The sequence below is a fragment of the Dermacentor albipictus genome, chromosome 9, assembly GCF_038994185.2.
Source record: "Dermacentor albipictus isolate Rhodes 1998 colony chromosome 9, USDA_Dalb.pri_finalv2, whole genome shotgun sequence".
NCBI classification, from domain to species: domain Eukaryota; kingdom Metazoa; phylum Arthropoda; class Arachnida; order Ixodida; family Ixodidae; genus Dermacentor; species Dermacentor albipictus.
The window spans coordinates 30,279,611-30,295,744 of record NC_091829.1 but is presented as its reverse complement, the minus strand read 5'-3'; the positions used below and the strand labels follow the sequence as shown (position 1 = coordinate 30,295,744).

The window sequence follows — 16,134 nt, the reverse complement described above, 5'->3', positions numbered from 1 at the left end:
CGCTTCGTAATACGCGGAAAATAAGAAGATGCCTTAAGCTGTCTACGACAAATGCCTATAACCGGAATGCTCGTCTTCAAGCAAGGATGCAAATAGCAGAGTTAATATAAACTAGACATTGTCTAAACCTTCCAACGGCACAACCCATCTCCTTCAAGCGGGACAATTCTATAGCCTGGAAACATGGTCGATTTCATTCTCACTGATATCAAACAACTCTGAATATTTCATATATTGACCTGCCATTCAAATATTCAAATACATTCAAATATGTAGGCATCGGAAGAGTGTAAAAAGCATGAGTCCAAGTAATGAATCGGCGCAGTATGTAAATCCTTATAAAGAGACGAGTGCTTCTCATCTGCTCTGATTGCAAGGCATACATCAAGCTAGCTTAATCAAACATTTCCTGAGTCGTCCAATAATTGCATACTGTTGACATGAAGGCCTAATTTTTGCAAATGGGAAATATTTCACATCTGAATCACTGCACCATTAGCACAGAAACAGAACCACAGTATGACCTCTTGGCATGCCTGCTAAGGTAAATGAATTGAATCTATATGCTATGTTGTCAGTTTTTAAACATGGAGTAGCAGTACCGAGTATACGTTTTGAAGTCTTAATTGAAAGCACGTTTACACACGCAGGTGAACTTGGAAACGGAACAATACGTTTGAATAGTATCAGAATTGTTCACGTTTGAATTTACGCTGATGCTGCCTCCAATTGTGCTTTATTACGTTCAGTACCATCAAATTATTCCGATGCTCAAGATTAGACCGAAAATGTCCAGCTCACAAAAAAAAAAAAATAGTTTACGGTATGCTTTCATTACTAATCCACTTTTTTTTTTACTTTGTTCTTCTGTCCTCTGTCGCATGCCGCTGGAAGCGCTTTGGAAAGGCACTGGGGCTTTCGCCCGTTGATTTCTCTCACGTGAAGGCGCCGTAACATGGAGACAACTACAAACCAATACATACCCACATTTAAGCAGACTACACGCAATCCACCCTATACTATATTCATACAAATGTCCCCTTTGTAATGATTACGCCTCCCTATATTACACCACATGGGCGTGCCCCAACGTGAAGGCGGCCCCGCAAGTACCCAACCCCACACCCCAGCAGTGGGAGGCCGTGCTGACTAGTTCGGACCCTCGTAACAAGCAGCAACTGGTGCGGCGGGCCCGGGAGACAGCAAGAGCCGCAGGAGCCCTGGACTAAGGGCGCCTCCCGCACAAGCAGAAAGACACCTGCTTGTCCTTCCTTTTTTTTAAATAAATGTTTCTCCTCCTCCACCTCCTGCGCACCTACGCCCATGTTCAGTGTGCGTAGGTTATGAGTTTCGTAGCTGGAGATTGGCTTCTCCGAGAAAGCAAGTCGTATCCTGAAGCCACCTCGCACTGCCCACTACCCTGTGAGCGAGCCTAAGCGCGCTGTTGTGCCTGCGGTGCGGCCGTTAAAGGCGAGCTGAGTTCATTCTGCGAACGCGGCTGCCTTGGAGTTTGTTCTCGCTGATTTCCGCACGTGAATCTCGCTTTTTGTATCACTTCTACACATTATGTAGAGACTTCCGACATTCAACAAGTTTCAGCGCGCAGCGTTGGGATTAGGCAAAGCGGCGCATTTGTTTACATCGAGATCTACATCCACAGATCGTTAATTATTTGCTTTAAATACCGTAAAAAAGGCGCAACGTCGACGTAATGTCAAACGTAGAAACCCGTACACATAGTCAAATATGAGCGGGCAAGCCACTTATATTTGAGTGGCCGAGCCAACATCGTTTCTGTACCCAGCTCATCTGCCTTCATAGAAGAAATTGCCTCGCAGTATGCCTCGTAACATTTTGATATTCTTTGTTTCTCACATTCTTTGTAACCCACCCCTTATGCAATACCCCGAAGAGGGGTCTTTAAGGAAATAAAGTGAAAGTGAAAAAATATCTTTGCACTTCAAAATGCAGAGCAAGAAGGTTCAACCCTGCTCGACATCCTGGCCAACCGATATTCAAAGTGGAGCATTCGGCTGCACGGAGACAACACGGAGCCTTCTTGCCACCGGCAAGGCTGGGGCACAGTGTCGCCTGCGTTGCTCATAACTGGCACCTGTGGCCCGATATGGAGCGTGCGCCTGAGCATGCTGTTCACCTCGCTGCTCCAGGAGCCAGGTGGACCTGGGAGAGATGCAAAGGCGAGAGTGAGAATCGCACCCTACGAGTCTTCCCGAGCTTATCGATTCATTGACCGCGCTAAACAGTTGCAGTCACGTTACAGCGCAATCAGAAGAAATTTTGTGCCTCCCATTCCTGTATTGATTTATTTCAATAAAAAAAACCAGTTACAATACGGTACTACATTGACTGGCAAACGGGATAACGCAGGTCCATGCGAAACCTAGTGAAAAGAGCTTCACTTTTAGGCTTGACTTTCACTTGAGTATCCTAAACTTTTGCTGTCGTCATTAGCGTTCCACAGCATAACCAGTATGAAGCATGTGAGCCCTTTGTCCCTACAATACCAGGTGATAGGAGCGGCGTCTATGGGTAGTCTATGCAAACGACCTATCCGCTGTACTCCATACGACATGACTCCATGCGAGACAATTCCACGATCTCCGGGCAAAACTCTCAGCGCTAATGCGCATTCAACGTCATTAAATGGCGCCATATGTTCTCGCCTACGCTAACTGCTAACAGCACTTGCCACAACCTTGAGCATTGCTTTTCAAGTCTGGGCGCAATGTTGTCTAGTGATGATGCCTCCTGCTTAGAACACACCTAACTGCAGTGATGTTTATATCGTTCGCCCGGCTACTTTTCATGTGTTAATGCAGATGTGGTATTGCTACACAAGCCCATTTTCGTTCTGGACATCCTAGACAAGTTCTTGCTCATCGATTATGTCCCACAGGCCTCCAAGGCGCGCATCGTCATCATGACCATCCACCCGCGCACCTATGAGACCACTATGACAAGAGGTAGATTGCCTTCTGCAGTATGCAGCCGTGTAGAGTGTTTGAAATGCCCGATATCGCGGCAATGCGGTAATATACTGGCAAGTGTGTTGGTGAATGGTCAAAGAAAGTTGGCTGCTTCAAAGGCTGCGGCTGCTATTAAACCAATTAAATCTGTTGTCGTTAGTCGTTTCTGTCTGTTAATTAATCTCTCGCAGAGCGACGAATACCCAAGTATGGATAGTCAGTGACTCGATCTGCTCTTGTTGCCTCGATGCACCAGACGTCGTGTAAATATGGAGTCTTTAGTCAATGTCACTATTACTTTTCTTAACCCTGTAACGTTTGCTTACCAGGAAGGTTTCTTCGTATATGTAATTTGAGGCTTGCTTGGCGGCACATGCAAGGCAAACACTACGCATACATTGCGTGTAGTATTACAACTAGTACTGATTGCGAAGTGTAGTTCAGTGACGCAAGCAGTCGTGAATATTTGGTTGGGTACTAAGTGCTTTAACAGTTTGCATCTTGCCACGTGCGTAAATAAAAAAGTGTCAAGTTATACATCGCTATCTTCTGTTTTTTATTCCAGTAGCCATCATATCGACGGGTCGGGTGCTGCACCACAGCAAGCAACGTGGACTACTCCCGTACTTCTGCTATATCGACTATCCTTATCCGGCTTTCTAGAACCCCTTCTGCAACAATGTGAGCCTACGTCGCTTCCGTCTATTAAAACGTATGCTTTTTACAACTACGGAATCTGAAAGCTAATGGCACAACAGGTCACTGGTAGTCGTAGCACGTCCTCTGAATGAGCACGATGGGTGCCTGCTACATTGCGTGAACAATCATAACACGCATCTTCATGTGCCTCATTCCCTTTTTTCCTGTATTTAACATCATAAGAGTGCGAGTAGTAATTTTAAAAACCGAATCAAATACTAATTGAATAGCCTGAGAAGCGAAAGTGATTGAATATAGCATAATTGTCTAATAGTTCTGTAATGAGGAACTTGTGTTTTTCACTACCAATATGAAGCAGTCTTAAGATCGCAATATATTCACGACATTAATAAATTTATATGAGAGCTTGCACGTTTCGAATTGCATTTTATTAAAAACACAAATAAAGGGACAGGAGCACATAGCAGTTTATTCGCATACTCAAGACTCACCGGTGAGTGCGGAAGATAGCCGTCTAGCACGAAAAAAAAAAAAGACGGGAAGGAAAGCGGGAAGAAAAGACAAGGCACATTAAAGAGGGTAAAGTAAAACAACGATGCACGAAGGGTTTGGAAGTATACCTTGGACACCGCAGTCGACCTGGCGACGCTGTGCAACCTGTCAGCATAGGCGATGTTCGAGTGCAGCCAGCGAGTCGAAAACTGGGTCGAGGGGTTCCGGTGGCCGCATGGGACCCTCTCCGACCCGGGCCTCCCGGGCCATGCGCCCATGGTCGCCTACAGGGCGGGGTTCTTTGGACAGATGCTGCTCCTGTGGATGTGCGTGCACGCTTTCATAATCACGACCTCTTTACGATCTCCCGCCCCTTGCTAACTTTCCCGTGAAACCTGCCTGCCCGAACGCTTTCCATGATGTTGTATAGACAATCTATAAAGAACTGCCGAAAGCTTTTTTTGTGTGTGTGTGAAAAATATGCTTGGGTGCTTCACGCGCGTGTCAGCACTAAGGTGACAAAAATTGCCACCTATTTTAGTCACCAAGGGACACTTGTCTGCATTATTGTGCCATCAGACCACGCAGGCAACAACCTTCACCTACCATAGACTCCTCCCAGTTTCGAGATGCAAGTGTTGCTAAAGCCATGGACAATAAATGTACAATAGGTATTTCAAGTGTACTGCTTTAGTTTGTCAAGTACTTGTTTATATTGTGCAATTGGCTGAAAAACCGAAATTTCGAGTACAAGTTGCATGTAATTCTGTGCCGAAACAAATTATTCAGTTCGAGAATTTGGTATTTAAAATTTCTTGAAATATTTCATTATGATCGAATGCAACAGTGTACTAAGAATATTGGCGGCGGAATTCCATAAAAATGACCCATGCCTGCGGTTTGCTGGAGTCTTTTATAGTCATTCTTAGTTCTCTTTTTAATCATACATGATCTGCCTTTTTGAACAGACTTTCAATTGGAATTTGTGGACATTTATTTTTTACGCTGCAATTAATCGAGTTTCACCTGACTCATTCTTCTTCACAATGATAGCTTAGTATTCATCAGAAAGTTGTGTTCAAGCTCGACATTTCTGCAACTACCAGCTCTTTAAATCTGAGAAGGTGCTCGCTTTGACATTGAAACCACCTTTACTGTGGTCATATCTCTTACATAACAGCTAGGTTAACTTGGCTCGTTAAGGTGCCGGTCATTAATTTATAGTTGAGTGAAAACTGTGCGATATCTTTTACTTTGAAAAAATGATATGCAAGGAAAAGAAACTTCATTTTTGTTGAATACTTTCTTTGCATATGCTCTTCCTTGTAATTTGCATATGTAACCTTTGCTCTGGTATATTCTAGGCTTGGGACATTCTCTAGTCACAAATATAACACTGACATTTGCATTATGCGTTCATATCATGTAACAATCCTTGTGATTTTTGTTCATTTGGTTCTTCATCATTAACTGGCATGGTACCAAGTCTTTGTTATCAGCAGTATCGACCACTTTCTGGGGGGAAAAGTTAAGTTGTGGTGCTTTATGTGTAAGGAGCACAATCTGATTATGAAGCACACCGTAGTGGGAGATACCGGATTTATTTTGTACACTTGGGCTTCTCTACCGTGCACCTTAACATAAGTGGGCAAGTGTTTTTGCTGTTCACCTCCGTCTAAATATGGCCACTGCCACTGGTATCTAACCCACAACCTCGAGGTCAGTTGCGCAATGCCGTAGCCACTTGCCCTTACCACTAAGCTACTTGCTGCCATGGTGCTGAGAAATAAAATTATGACATAAAGTTTCATAGCTTCTTGCTGACACTGCATTGCGAAGAATAACAAGAAGCATTGGCGTGCTCGAATTAAGCGTGCTTGAAATCGCTTTATACGAAGTTACATTGGCAGAGCGAAAGACCAATGGAAAGAACACGAAGCTACACGTCACTTCATCGATGCGCTCACCTTGCTGGTTTGACTCGTGCAGTCGGCCCCCGTGCTGCCTCCCCCGCCTGACCTGCTGATGACGCACGAGAGGGCAGCATCGTCTTCGTTCGACAGATGCGCGTGCAGGACATGTCGATCTCGCGCCGTTCGTTGTCGGAACCAATGAAAAAGAAGACAACGCACACGTATGTGACTAGCACGGTGAAAGAGGTGAGGACACGAAACGTTGACCTGTTCTGTGCAGCATTAGAAAGCGAGCTTGGCAAAGAGCCAGACACGCTTTCGGCCGTGTACGCGCGCACATCCGATGTGATCGCCTCCGAAAGTGATCGCCCTAGAAGTGATTGCCCCAGATGTTGCTTCCGAACCCCTCGCCATCCGCGCCTCGATGATAGTTGTTCGCCTACCTAGTCCCATATACAGCAGCGCTAGCTGAAATGCAAAGGTACGGGCTGTGGTGTTTTGTGGCATGACAAGTATAGGCTAATGGGCAGTAAATGACGGACAGTGAAAGAAAAAAAAAACAAGCAAACGCAAGCGAAGCACACTGACATAGAGCCAAATCCCAACAAATGAATCATTCTGGAAAAGGCGGGGATAAATACTATGTCTCATCAGAGGTGGAAAGCAAAACCAAAGAGCCGCAATCGTGCAGAAGGGTCTAGGCCATCCATTCCACGATACCGTGATTCCCCACGTGACAACACAAGCAGTGTCATGCGCTACTAGCACACGGCAAACCCAACCGCCGTATGTTTCTTAACTCATCCCTCTCGTCTGAATTTGTGCTTGGGAATATGCAATATCTGACTTTCTTTTGCCTTTCGGCGATTGCTGTAAGCCTGAAAACATTTTTCTCGTGCTCATTCTATCTTTGCTTAACGCAGCGTGCACTTTTTGCCAACATTATTTCCGTTGATTTATTTACAAATGTCAGATTGCATCTATGTCTATGCAATGTAAGCAGTGCGGTGCTTAAGGTAAGCTTTACTAGAAGTATCAAGTCTTCGTTAGCCCTACCATGTTCTTACTACCGAAGTCACTATAATTATATATATATATATATATATATATATATATATATATATATATATATATATATATATATATATATATATATATATATATATATATATATATATATATATATATATATATATATATATATAATTGCGCTGCTGTTACACATCAGCTATGATCTCTACGGTAACACCAAGCTAGTCGAAAGAATAGAAGAGTTAGCTTGAATATTAATAATCAAAAGACCAAGATAATGTTAAGTTGCATAGCACCAGAATGACAATTCGCGGTTGGTAGCCAGCCTCAAGAATCGTATATCAAACGCATATCAAAGAAAACGTATATCAAGGCCAATCAGTCAAAGGCAGCGGTGATCATGGGAAGAAAATTTACAGAAAAATCTAATTTGCTGGAATCCATACGGCACGCATTACGAAACCATGACCGGCAGCTTAGCCGTATCTTTGAAATGTGTACAATCATTATTTTCTGCGGGTGCTAACAATTGAGCAGAAACTTTGGGATCAACAAAGAACCTTGAGAAGAAAATGTTCGACCTTTCGTTCAGGGACAAGACACTGAAGTGGATTGTTAGGGCTAGCCGTTATTCTAGTTCATATTAAGAGGAAGCCTTAGTTCGGGTGCTCCTATCTAAATACATGTAAAAGGAGAATTCGTTTTTCTCGGCAACCACTGCACCAAATTTGACGAGGTTTGTTTCCCTAAAAAGAAAACCTTAAAATCTAGTGACTGGTGGTTTCTAATTTTCGATTTACATCTTTAATTCTTTATTAAAAATTGGCAAAAATCGCAAATTTTCAAGAAAAGGAACTATCAAGTTTACAACTGTAACTCAGAAACGAAAAATGATAATACAATGCTGTGAATTGCATATAATAGTACATCTAAAGCGGAAAAAAATGATATGCTATACATGAATCTCAAAAATTTAGTAATGTGGATATACAGCTTTTGCAGAACCTTTGTGAACAAAGTAACAAATTCACGTAAGATATAAAATGACATATTAAATTTGTCCGCTTTCAATGGTCTAATGGATACCGTTTACAGAACTGCGATATCTGTTTTTGATGCAGAGTTATAAATTTGTAAACTTCGTTCTATTTTTTTCGAACTTCCGAATTTGTGAAAATTCTTTCAACCATATCCAAGACCTCAACCGAAATTCCGCTTCCAAGAGTCACTAGAAGTTAACTTTCTCTCTGCAGTGCAACAAATTTCATTAAAATCGGTCCAGGGGTTATCTCATAAAAATGTTTTTGCGTTTTACATGTATTTGAATAGGCCGCGTCGGAGTTGGGCCCGAGCTAAAGCTTCCTCTTAAGAGGAAAAGGTGAAGCTGAGCGGGCCATATAAGGAGTAGGGCAGACAACCGGTGGCTTGAAAGTGCTATCGAGGACGGCAGCCTAGGTGGCGTTGTAAAATTTGGAATTTGGCCGGCATAAGATAGAATCAGCTGGTGCAAGACAAGGGTTATTGGGAATTGCTGGGAGTTGACATAAATAGGTTGCTGGTGATGATGATGAAGAATGCTTTATATTTTTTTCTCCTTTGAGGTTAGCTTTTCGATTAACCTTTTACGCTAACGTTCACTGACAGACGTAATAAGGTGCAATAGGTAACCACACGAATCAACGCGGTTAAGTTTGGGCAATAACTAGAAAAATTAAGCGACAAATACTAGAGAAGAAAGCAGACGTCATTTATTATCCCCTAAATAACCCGATGGGGCATTACATTACAAATTTGCCGGTTGGTTTTCGTCGTGCGTGAGCGCAGAATTAGTTGCGCTGTCACGTAATGGATGAGATATAGCGTTTATATTAATCTTACTTTTGTTTTATATTGTTACAAGATCGCGCTGTGTTTGCGTGCTTCGCTTCTATTAGTCTATTTATGTACTATCGTATATCTGTAATACATTACCAACGAGCCGAAGCCATAAATATATCGGCAATTTTATATTTCCGAGGAAGCATGTACAGCTACATTGTAAGTACATGGAGTCAAGAATTGAGTAAGATAACGTGGTATCTAGCATAGGAGAATGATAGGTGTAACGTTAAGGGATAAAAAAAGAGCAGATCGGGTGAGGGAACAAATGCGAGTTGAGAACATCTCAGTAGAAATTAAGAAAAAGAAATAGGCATGGGCAGGACATGTAATGAGGAGGGAAGATAAGCGATGGTCATTAAGGGTTACGGACTGGATCCCAAGGGAAGGGAAGCGTAGCAGGGGGCGGCAGAAAGTTAGGTGGGCGGATGAGATTAAGAAGTTTGTAGGCACGGCATGGCCACAATTAGTACATGACCGGGGTTGTTGGAGAAGCATGGGAGAGGCCTTTGCCCTGCAGTGGGCGCAACCAGACTGATGATGATGATGATGAGCATAGCAAGGTGACGAGCAGAGACTGAATGCTTACGCAGCCCATCGGCTGATGATGTTGTTAAAAGAGGTGCAGCATATATGTAATTGACTTTATAAAGAACCAACGCGGCATATGAAACGTAATAAAATGCAAAACGCCAATGGATGAACCGTAGTAGAATTTTGTTTCCCGTATCGTCACGCTGTGGTTGGAACCTGCAATATCCCATCTGGCCCAAATTAGCAATTTGAAGTTTCTGATGCCTGCCACATGACAGCAAAGTTGTGTAAATCCTACGCATGAATTGGAATTTATCACAGCTTAAGTGAAGCGTCCAATCGAATGATATGCAACTAGTGGCGATGCGTGTTTACATTCATCGTGCGCAGCGTGTAATCCCATACGATGTTTATTCACCACAAAGGTAGTAACTTTAATTTCATGCAATTTTTTTTATATTTGTTGGCTGCGCCGTTCATAAGCTATGCTGAATTTCAAACACTACAGGTTTTTCCGCTCAGCTTACTTGAAATGCCATTGAAAATAATCCAGGTGCAAGCCAATTTAATCTGAGGGCCAACATGTTTATTTCAAGTGCCAATAATTTCATCCAGGCGCCACCACATTTAATCCCAGCGCCATCCAAATTATTCCGCGTGCCATCTCATTTAATCCTTGCGCCAGCCATGTTAATCGAAGTGCCACACATTTTAATCCCAGTGCCAGTGAATTTAATCCTGTTAAAAATTGATTGAGAAACAAATAATCCTTGCAGAAAAGGTCCTAACCGGAGTCACGAATGCCGCCTATTCAGGATGTGACCACTTTATTGGTGTCAGCACTATAGGAGCACAGCTTCCACGAAACCAGTGTCGCCATGGCTGCTTCCGAAACACTTCCGCCTGGTATACCGCCACCTCATTTACTCCTTTTCAGTCACATTTGCGAGTGACTCACATAAGTGAGTCAGAATCATGACGGATATTACGCGACTTGGGTTGCGATCGTGACATGCGATTTGCTTCCCTATCGTCATGCATATCAATCGAAATCGTTCGCAAGGGCAAAAACTTGCTCATCATTACTCAGGGACTTGACATAATCACTAAGCGACCCATTATAGCTCATTAAGCTCGTGGCTGGGTGAGAACCGTGGTGACCTCACGTGAGTTACTGTAGTGATCACCTCAATCTACTTTGTGATAATCCGCATGTTATTCCTCTTTGAGAGCCATTTCGTTTGATATGCATATCGGAAGGTTAGGAGAGTACATGTTTGGGTGAGAGCCCTGATGACGTCACGTGAGTCACTAGTGACGACCTCATTGATTGGGTGATAGTTAGCAGGTCGTTACTTTTTCAAAGCCATTTCGTTTTATATGCATGTTGGCAGGTTAGTACATCTTTGGGTGATAACCGTGATGACGTCTTGTGAGTCACTTGTGATCACGTCATTGGTTAGGTTATAGTGAGCCGGACGTTATCTTTTATAAGCCACTTCGTTTTATATGCATGCCGGCAGGTTAGGATAGTGCATGCTTGACAAGCGTACGGTGGTAACTCCGTTAGACAGGAAACCAGTAAGCTATCGCAGGAGACGAAAGATCTGATCAAGAAACGCCAGTGTATGAAAGCCTCCAACCCTACAACTAGAATATAACTGGCAGAACTTTCCAAGTTAATCAACAAGCGTAAGACAACTGACATAAGGAAGTATAATATGGATAGAGTTGAGCATGCTCTCAGGAACGGTGGAAGCCTAAAAGCAGTGAATAAACTAGGAATTGGCAAGAATCAGATGCATGCGTTAAGAGACAAAGCTGGCAATATGATTACTAATATGGATGAGATAGTTCAAATGGCTGAGGAGTTCTATAGAGATTTATACAGTACTAGTGGCACCCCCAAGGATAATGGAAGAGAATAGTCTACAGGAATTTGAAATCCCACAAGTAATGCTGGAAGAAGTAAAGAAAGCCTTGGGAGCTATGCAAAGGGGGAAGGCAGCTGGGGTGGATCAGGTAACCACACATTTCTTGAAGGATGGTGGGCAGATTGTTCTAGAAAAACTGGCCACCCTGTATACGCCATGCTTCATGTCCGCGAGCGTACCGAAATCTTGAAAGAACGCTAACATAACCCTAATCCATAAGAAAGGGGACGCCAAAGACTTGGAATATTATACACCGATCAGCTTACTGTCCGTTGCCTACAAACTATTTGCTAAGGTAATCGCAGATAGAATCAGAAACACCTTAGACTTCTGTCAAGCAAAGGACCAGGCAGGGTCCCGTAAAGACTACTCAACAATAGACCATATTCACACTATCAATCAGGTGATTGAGCAATGTGCAGAATATAACCAACCCTTATATATAGCTTTCATTGATTATGAAAAAGCGTTTGATTCTGTTGAAACATCAGCAGTCATGGAGGCATTGCGGAATCAGGGTGTAGACGAGCCGTATGTAAATATACTGAAAGATATCTATAGCGGCTCCTCAGCCACCGCAGTCCTCAATAAAGAAAGCAACAAAATCCCAATAAAGAAAGGCGTCAGGCAGGGAGATACGATCTCTCCAATGCTATTCCCAGCGTGTTTACAGGAGGTATTCAGAGACCTGGATTGGGAAGAACTGGGGATCAGAGTCAATGGAGAATTCCTTAGTAACTTGCCATTCGCTGATGATATTGTCTTGGTTAGTAACTCAGGGGACCAATTGCAATGCATGCTCACTGACCTGGAGGGGCAAAGCGGAAGGGTGTGTCTAAGAATGAATCTGCAGAAAACTAAAGTAATGTTTAACAGTCTCGGAAGAGAACAGCAGTTTATGATAGATAGCGAGGCACTGGAAGTGGTAAGGGAATACACCTACTTAGGGCAGGTAGTGACCGCGGATTCGGATCATGAGACTGAAATAATCAGAACAATAAGAATGGGCTCGGGTGCGTTTGGCAGACATTCTTAGATCATGAACAGCAGGGCTCCATTATCCCTCAAAAGAAAAGTGTATAATAGTTGTGTCTTACCAGTACTCACATACGGGGAGAAACCTGGAGGCTTACGACAAGGGTTCTACTTAAATTGAAGATGACGCAACGAGCTATGGAAATAATTATGGGTGTAACGTTAAGGGATAAAAAAAGAGCAGATCAGGTGAGGGAACAAATGCGAGTTAAGGACATCTTAGTAGAAATTAAGAAAAATAAATAGGCATGGGCAGGACATGTAATGAGGAGGGAAGATAACCGATGGTCATTAAGGGTTACGGACTGGATTCCAAGGGAAGGGAAGCGTAGCAGGGGGCGGCAGAAAGTTAGGTGGGCGGACGAGATTAAGAAGTTTGCAGGCACGACATGTCCACAATTAGTACAAGACCGGTGTAGTTGCAGAAGTATGGGAGAGGCCTTTGCCCTGCAGTTGGCGTAACCAGGATGATGATGATGATGATGATGATGACGATAAGCGTAGTGACGTCACGACAGCTCCTAGTGATCACCTCGTTGACTGGGTCATTGTGAGTCGGTGGTTACCCTTTATAAGCCACTTCGTTTCATATGCATGTCGGCACGTTAGGATAGTGCATGCGTGAGAACCGTGGTGAAGTCACGAGAGTGAGTATAGTGATCATGTCAGTTGAGTGAGTGACAGGGAGCAGGCTTTTAAGCTTTCAAAGCCATTTCCTTTGATATGTTGGTAAGCAGGAGGTTAGGAGAGGTGCGACGTCGCGTGAGCCACTATTGACCTAATCATGTCACCCAAAAATAAGCTGTTACCACTCTCAGAACCATTTCGTTTCATATGCTTGTTGGAAGCATAGCAGTGCATGCAAGATACAAGCTTAATGAGCTATAATGAGTCGCTAAGTGATTATGTCAAGTGCCTGAGTAATGGTGAGCAAGTTTTTGCCCTTGCGAACGATGTCGATCGATATGCATGACGATAGAGAAGGAAATCGCATGTCATGATCGCAACCGAAGTCGCGTAATATCCGTCACGATTGTGACTCACTTATTTATTTATTTATTTATTTATTTATTTATTTATTTATTTATTTATTTATTTATTTATTTATTTATTTATTTATTTATTATACCCTCAGGGCCAAAGGCATTACAGAGGGGAGTGCGTAATATAGGTTACAAAGACCATACATACAATACAGTGCATTCTGTTAGAACATAATTTCCACATTCTCCAAAACAAACAAAGGTTGTTAGTGCATCACGAAATCGTTGATTATCCTCAATGGCTGCAATATCGGGAGGGAGGCGGTTCCATTCGACAGATGTCTGGGGAAGGTAAGACTGAAAACAAGCTTTAATTTTGCATTTTTGGATGCCAACCTTGTGCCGATGATCAGTGCGATGGGAGATGTATTCCGGTGGTGAAATAAGATCGTCATGTCGCGTGACGTGATGATATAGCTTGTGGAATAGAGTCAGGTGACTTATTTTCCGACGAGATTTTAAAGATGGGAGAGAAAGGTTAGTTTTCATGGCTGTGATACTTGCAGTACGGTTGTAATTTGAAAAAATGAAGCGAACGGAGTTATTTTGTATAAGTTCAAGAGAATATATAAGATTTTCATGCCCAGGGTCCCATATAGATGACGCATATTCAAGTTTAAGTCTTATTAGTGATTTACAAAGTAGGAGTTTTAAGGACGAAGAAGCAGCAGAGAAGTTGCGACGTGAATACCCTAACATGCGATTAGCGTTATTGGTAACATATTCAGTATGGGCATTCCATGTTAAGTTTCGTGATATATTTTCGCCTAGATATTTATATGATGCGACGGAATCAAGAGGAATGCCATTAAGACAATAAGAAGAACGGGGAGTGTTAGAGCAGAGAGAAACACGCATGAACTTGCATTTGTTAATATTAAATTCCATTTTCCAAGTTTTATACCAGTTAGAGACAAAATTAAGATCGGTCTGGAGAGTATTAATGTCGTTGAGGTTACGTATTTCACGGAAAATTACACAGTAGTCAGCAAAAAGGTGGCTGGCAGAGGATAGGGTGGACGGAAGGTCACTAATATAAATTAAGAATAGAAGGGTGAGTGACTAGTGAATAGAATAGATGTGAGTGAATCGGAAATGCGACTCGAAAAGTAGTAAATCAGCGAGCGGTACACCACGCGGAAGTGTTTTCGACGAAGCCATGACGACACTGGTTGCGTGGAAGCTATGCTCCTATAGTGCTGACACCAATAGAGTGGTCACATCATGAATAGGCGGCATTCATGACGCCAGTTACGACCTCTTCTGCAAGAATTCTTCGTTTCGCAATCAATTTCCAACAAGATTAAATTGACTGGCACTTGGATTAAAATGTGTTGGCACTTGGATTAACATGGCTGGCGCAAGGATTAAATGAGAGGGCACGCCGATTAATTCGGATGCGCTGGGATTAAGTTTGGTGGCGCCTGTATTAAATTATTGGCACTTGGATTAAAAATGCTGGCGTTCAGATTAAATTGGCTGGCACCAGGATTATTTTCAATGGCGTTTGCCTCATCGCGCTAGAGCACAACTACTCAAGCTGAGGGTTGGTTGCTTGAACGTGCACGAACGTTTGTACAGACAAGGACGTGTGGCAAGTCCATTGTCTACGTCTTGTGACTGCTGCGAGACACCCCAGGCGGCACGTCAGGTTGGGCCAACGTTGGAAACATATTGGCACTTCTTGGCCCAATGACGGCCTAAGATTAACAGCGTAGTTCCAATATTGGCAGTGCCATTCTGATTCCTGGCCCAATGATGGCCTAAGGTTAACAGCGTGACGCCAGTATTGGCTGTGCCATTCTGATAGAGATCCAACGTTGGCCCACATTACACAGTCAGTAAACAATATTGGCTGTGCCATTCTGATAGAGATCCAATGTTGGCCCAGTTTACACAGCCAGTAAACAATATTGGCACTGCCGTTCAACAAGGCGGGAATTATTGGACCGACTTTCGTATGGATTTGCCAATATGGGTTACTAGTTGGCTTTCTTTGGAGGACATTGGCCCGTAATAAGCCAATTTTCGCCTTGTCGGCTTTTAGTGCTCTACGACTTGCTGAGATTGGACAACGTGTTTTGAAAACTAACGCACTGATCAGAGGCACACTGCGCAGGAACCAGAAATACGAATTTGCGCAAATTAGTTTCCCCGTTAGGAGCAGAACATATTAGCCCTTTAGAATATTCGCACCAATGTGTTCTATCGCTATTCCTAACAGCTCAGTTTCAACGGATAGATCAATCCCACTTTAAAGTCACTTTCTGAGACAATTATTTACTCGACTAACAAACGAATTTCCACAAATAATTTGCCACGTAAAAAGGAGAAGCCTCTAGCCCTTTAGAATATTAACGCGACCTCCTTATCACTTTCGCTAAGAGCACCGAATCAACGTATCGATCATTCTCACCCTCAAGTCCCCTTTTTCAGAAAATTATTTAAGCGATGAATAAACGAATTTGCGCAAATTAGTTTCCCCGTTAGGAGCAGAACGCATTAGCCCTTTAGAATATTATCGCCACTGTGTTCTAACGCTTTTCCTAACAGCTCAGGTTCAACGCATAGATCATTCCGAACAGCTCAGATTCAATGCATAGATCAATCCCACCTGAAAGTCACT

The 16,134-nt window shown here is 43.0% G+C and overlaps 1 protein-coding gene and 1 long non-coding RNA gene across 4 annotated transcripts in view; one reads left to right on the top strand and one right to left on the bottom strand.

Annotated features, from left to right (window-relative positions):
- Nucleotides 1-16,134, bottom strand: part of LOC135917971 (uncharacterized) — a 67,779-nt gene that overhangs the window by 496 nt on the left and 51,149 nt on the right. The window contains exons 11-13 of one of the 3 annotated variants that reach the window (XM_070526242.1): nucleotides 6,107-6,225; nucleotides 4,268-4,457; nucleotides 1,988-2,181 (exon numbers count right to left, since the gene is read on the bottom strand). The gene's annotated coding sequence lies outside the window, so the exon portion shown is untranslated. Of the gene's footprint in view, nucleotides 1-1,847; nucleotides 2,182-4,267; nucleotides 4,458-6,106; nucleotides 6,226-16,134 lie in introns of those variants that run through there. The other 2 variants (XM_065451616.2, XM_070526243.1) reach the window with 2 other exon arrangements.
- Nucleotides 2,866-6,942, top strand: LOC139050069 (uncharacterized). Its single transcript, XR_011508770.1, has 3 exons — nucleotides 2,866-2,984; nucleotides 3,553-3,668; nucleotides 6,129-6,942. It is a non-coding gene; the product is annotated as an uncharacterized lncRNA (long non-coding RNA).